The sequence below is a fragment of the Solanum stenotomum genome, chromosome 9 (genome assembly GCF_019186545.1).
Source record: "Solanum stenotomum isolate F172 chromosome 9, ASM1918654v1, whole genome shotgun sequence".
In the NCBI taxonomy this organism is placed as follows: Eukaryota; Viridiplantae; Streptophyta; class Magnoliopsida; order Solanales; family Solanaceae; genus Solanum; species Solanum stenotomum.
In genome coordinates this window covers 42,083,083-42,089,082 of record NC_064290.1, presented here as the reverse complement: position 1 = coordinate 42,089,082, position 6,000 = coordinate 42,083,083, and positions in this window count along the sequence as shown.

Here is a 6,000-nt window from a genome sequence, read left to right as displayed (position 1 = left end):
TTGATGACTGTCAAGTCTCCACGTGGGGATGCAATAGTGGCTGATTATCAGGACATAACATGTGATTGGAAGAAACATGGTCGTTTGGAAGAATGTATTATTGAAAAATCTGTATACACTTTATCCTCTTCATATTAATGGCGGAGCCAGGACTTTTAACAAGGGGTTCAAAATTTGAAGAACTAAATAAACGAACTCACCAAAGGGGTTCAATATTTACTATATATATATAAAAAAATAATTTTAACCATGTATAAATAGTACTCCTTCCGTCCATTTTATGTGGCACTTTTTAGATTTCAAGATTCAAACAAATCTAATTTTGACCGTAAATTTTTCATAAATCTTTTAAACATTTTGAATTATCAATTGTTGTAGTACTTTTTACGTAGTTTACAAATATATAAATTTCATTTAAAAAATTGAAGATTTCATGCACAAATTTCCGATCAAACTTTAACTGTTTGACTCTCGAAAAATGAAAAGTGTCACATAAATTGGGACAGAGGGAGTAATATTTTCCGCCGAAGGGGGGTTCGGATGAACCCCCTAATAGAAGGCTGGCTCCGCCTCTGCTTCAGACTCATTTATTGAATTTTACGGGGTATGTTGTTGTTGTTATTGGTAGAGTATATTAGCAAAATTAATGCATGCATTATCTATGTGTATTAGTAATACTTTATTTGATACACTTTTTTATGTTCATGTATAATTAACATTAGTTATACATTCTATTGTGTATTAAGGAATATATTACTAATACCATGAATTTCTAAGTATTAGTAATGCATGCATTAACATGATTAAAGTCTCGATTATTCTTCAAAACCCTTTTTACATCTCCACATCTTTTCCATCATAATTGTAAAGAATATTTTTGTAAACAAATCTTTTTTATGCAATGCATGTTGTTTTTATTACACCAAATCAAATAATATATGTATAATTAATACAAGCATAACTAATACAAATATTACTAATGTAAGAATTAATAATACACTCTATTTTGCATTATTTTTATAAATTTTACCAAACGACCTCTAACATAATCAAACGATTCTACAAGTTGCAACCATTGATCTCTAGGTATGCAATATTGATCAGCTTAAAAAAATAGGGTTAAAATGGTCTAAAATGCAAATCATGATTCAGTTCTTAATTCTTATTAAATCTACCCCTAGACATGACAAGGCGAATAGATTCCTGAGAGACCCAAAACAATCCACTTAACATAAGAATAACACTATGATAACAACCAAACGGAAATAAAGCATGAAGCGGAATATAAGTCTCAATCAACAATCTTAAATGATACCAAATTAGAGTATAAGACTTCCTAAAGCCGAAACAATATTATGTCTGACATAAGCCTCTACTAATATATGTGGCTAGGATAGGCCCTAGCTCACGAAAAAATTTGAAACTGAAATGACATAAAGTGATAAAGACATATATGGTATGGTCCCCAAGACATATATGTTTCGGGGACTCACCAAATTTTTAAATACAATTGATCAATCCAACTAGCCATTGATGGCTAGAGGAACGTCAGAACCTACATTATGAAAATAATATAGGCACAAGAGACTGTATGCATCAATATATGATACGTACCGGGTATGAGAGAAGATGCATAAGTAATTATATGATACGTAATAAGTTTGAAACATGATAATACATGACCAAGTAAAACATATCAATCGGATAAGCTTATTTCATAAATCATAACAAGGCCAATGCAATAGGCTAAATATCATATCTAGGTAGAAGTCATGAAATATGTATCAACATAAGCTAATTGAGGAAAGCATGTTCTTTTGTGGGAGATTTACCATTAACCGACATAAATCATGTGAGTTATAACATGGAGTTCTGTGTACTGCTCCCACACTGAGAAGAGAGTGTCCTACTTGTCAAGGTACGGACCATGTTTTTAAGTTTAAGTGGATCCACTAGCTAATGTCTATTATGAAAAATCCTATGGGGGCACATAGTTCTGGGATTTGAGTAATCCCCACTAGTCCAACTCGGTGCTAAGCAAACTCCCAATGAAAATCATATAAAATCATATCAATTAATAGTTATATATTTTGGTAAAGGTAATAATCTAGTAATATTGAGTCAATCGCATATTCATATCAACGCAGAAGAAGAGTTCCTTTTAAAATATCACGATTCACGAATTTCATAACGTAATCAATGCATAAGAGATCCTTAATCAAAAGCATTAATATTATGATAATCTTTCATAGTGAGAATACTTCAATCAAAAGTAACCTAATTTCATAAAAACATGAGATACTTTATTCGAAAGCACCATAGAATCATAGTCTCATAATTCTTCATACATGCATAACTAAAAACTTTATTTAGTTCATGATCATGAAGTATTCATATAGCATGGGTTCATATGAAATTTGTTGAAAACATGCAATAAAGATCAAATCATTCTTAATAAGATCAAATAGAGTGATATCGGCCCCGAGTCATATTTTTATTGAGTTTGAAAAATTGGTTTTGAAATTTGAGTTACAAGTTGAGATTTTTGGTAAGTTTTGAGTTTGAAAGGTTAAGTTGTTAATAAAGTAGCTTTTGGTGTCGTTTGGAGTTTTGAGCATCGAAATGGGATTTCGTCGATTCCATTAGTCCCGAAATGTGAAATCTGATACGTGAGAGTCGTCGGTTTCAGTTTCTGAGTCTTTTTGAGGATTTGAGGTCCTAAGTTATGAAATTGTGGAATTAGCCTTTGGGTTGACTTTGGTCAATATTCGGGGTTTGGATGCTAGAATCGGAATTTTGAGAGTTCTGTTGGATTCAGGGATGATTTTAGGCCTAGGTGAGGTCTTGATTGATTTTTGAGAGGTCCCAAGTTTGTTTTAGCCTTTTTAGGTGTTGAGATAGTTTCTTGTGGTTTTCACGGATGTCAGGTCAAGGAGACCTCAGATTCATGTTTTGACGATTCTATTGAGTTGAACGTCGAGTGTAATCGATTTGCATATGTAGTTTATGTTTATAGGGTTCCAAACAAATTCCGAGAGTCCTTTAGATGATTTTGAACTGGCTAGTTTTTCTGTGTTCTGGTGCACCCCTTTGCGTTCGCGGAGCTTTCAGTGCGTTTGTGAAGGGCAGGGGGTGAGAACCTAACTTTGCGGAGTCTCGATCACGTTCGCGGGAGACCTACCACGTTTGCGGGAGACCTGTCGCATTCGCGGAGGTCCAATCATTAAAAACCTGTGTTTGTAGGTATGGGTCCGCGTTCGCGAGGAGGTCCCTGCAGTGTTAAACCCAAATTTCGGGATTTCTTTTCCATTTTCATTTTTGGAGCTTTAAGAACTCGGTAGAGGTGATTTGAAGTGGTTTTTTCAAGATAAAATTGTTGGGTAACATTTCTTAACTCTAAATCTTCAATTATCCATTATTATTATTATTGAATTTATGAGTTTAAATCAAGATTTTGGGTTGATAAATTGGGAGTTCTTCATGAACTTGAGTTTTGAAGTAAAAGTGAGTTATGAACTGATTTTCAAGTCCATTTTTCAAATATTTTTTTCCTAATGAGTTCCTAAAGTCTTGAGTAATGTTTTAAAAGTATTATTTTTTCGGATTCAAACCTTATTTTTAGAATTGGGTTTTGTGTTGATTGACCCACTTTTCAAGAGAAATTGATGCTGATATTATTATTTCAACGAATTTATTGTGAATACTCTCTTGTGCATAGATTGTGTGTCTTTGGGAGTGATCCGGAGGGGGAGACTTAACTATTGGAGTGATCGTTGATTGATTTTAGGCAAGTGACTTCCTAAACCTTGTATTCTAGTTGAATTTGTATGCTTCCTTCATTGCTTGGGAGTAATGGGGATGAGGTGAATGGCTAAATTGTACACTTGCTATATCTAAATGAATAAAAAAAGGTTGAAATGAAAAAGACTATGTGTTGAACATGATGATGTGAATTGCCTTAATAAAACCCTTATTGATTGGTTGATGAAATGTTTGAAAGCATGATTGTGGACTTGAATTGTGCGAATTGTTGTCTCTTCTGTTTGGTATGATGTTGCTTGTGTGCTTTGATCGTTGAACATTGTGATGATTATTATACTGAGGTCATTGTCGGCGAGTGTTAAGATGATGATTCTTTACCGGCGAGTGTTATGATGTCAAGGTCTTTGCCAATGAGTGTTATGATGCTAAGGTCTTTGTCGGCGAGTGTTATGATGTCGAGGTCTTTGCCGGTGAATGTTTTGTGCCAAGGTCTTTGTCGGCGAGTGTTATAAGCCGATGAGAAATGGTTCCGATTAGTGATGATCATTCTGACTTGATACATTTCATGCTTATGCGTGACTTACTTGTGAATTGTAAATGATGTACTTGTTATGTGTTATTGAACTACTTGTCATTCAGATTGACTTATTTGATTTGTTTGATTATTAATTGTGAAGATTGAACTGCAAATATTGGGCTTGTGAGCCATCTATTGTAAAAGTGCAAGGTTGAGTTGATTTCTGTGCAGGTTGTAGTTTGAGGAGGTTTAGTTGGAGTGTAAGGGGTATTCTATTTCTAGCTAGTTGCTTTGTTTAGTAGGTTGCTAGCTAGGTACCGTGTTGTTGGTACTCACCCTTGCTTTTACACTTGTATAGGTTTCGAGTCTAGACTCGTGTGATCTCTTTCTCCTTCTATTGATCTCGAGACTCGTTAAGGACTTGAAGAGGTAGCTGCTTGTCATTCAGCGGACCCTTTTTTTTCTTTTCTTATACTTTGTTCTATTTGAGAAACAAAGATTGAGACTTGTATTTATTTCTTAATTCCGCACTTATGTATTTAGTGGTTTGTACACGTGACAACCAGATTTTGGGGGGTTTAATAGAAGAATTAGTTTTTCGCTTTATCTTGTTCTTGTTTTTACTACTTTCCACTTTTTCTTTCGTTTTCGTTTAGGTTGAGGCTGACTTGTCTTGGTGGGAAAAGACAGGAGCCATCACGTCCAATATTTGATCGTGACACAATCTTACTTATTACGAGTCAACAACTTTGAATAAGTTGTAGATAAGTATACAATTGTTGAATCTATTACAAAAAGGGCAGTCATTGAAGCACCATTACCTCTTCTAACGAAGTTGAATACACTTCCTTTTTCGCATCTTCAACACCAACTTCAAGCTAGTGAATTTGGTGAGTCTTCTTATTATATCTTTAATACTACCTAAAACATTTTAGATTTTTTAAGAGTGATCAATAACACTAAATCGTTGAGAACGTTAAGTGTAGATTTTTCAAGAGTGATCAATAACACCAAAATCGTTGAGAAAGTTAAATGAAAAAATACCATGGAATTCTCATTATATTTTAATGCATCCAGTTAAAATGATATTTTTCTATTAATGCGTATATATAAAATGATATTTAGGAAAGGGGTGTATTAGATATTTCAAGTCCAACTGAATAACTACTTTTCACTACTCGTACCAACAGATTTGCTAGCAGTAGTAGCAAATTACAGTGCAATGCAATATATTGCTGACTAAACCAAGCGATATCGAAAGACCGTTATTATGGATAACAAGTAAGTCCTTCAATTTTCGACGAAAATGAGAACAACAATTACGTTCTACCTTTTACTCGCTTTACCCTTTTTGTGAAGCTAAAATTGTTCTCAATTCCTCTCATATTATTTAGAAAGAAGCCTTTCATGTTTACTATGTGGGACGATTTAGTGGACAATGAAGGAATTAAACTATTACAATAGCTGCACGAGCACCCTGTTATTTTTGCAAAATTGATAGCTACTACAAAATACTATCGCAATAAGATCATCTTCCTTTTCTGTATTTGATCCGCCTAAGAATAATTTATTCGCTTTACTTGTCAATATATTTTGTGCCCACAGATCTAAGGTTGACAATCAGATACAACTCAATAATTTTAATTAATCTTCTATATGTGCAAGATACAACTCGTACCATTAATGAATTGGTACGAGTCATTCTGATCCATTGTCCTTCA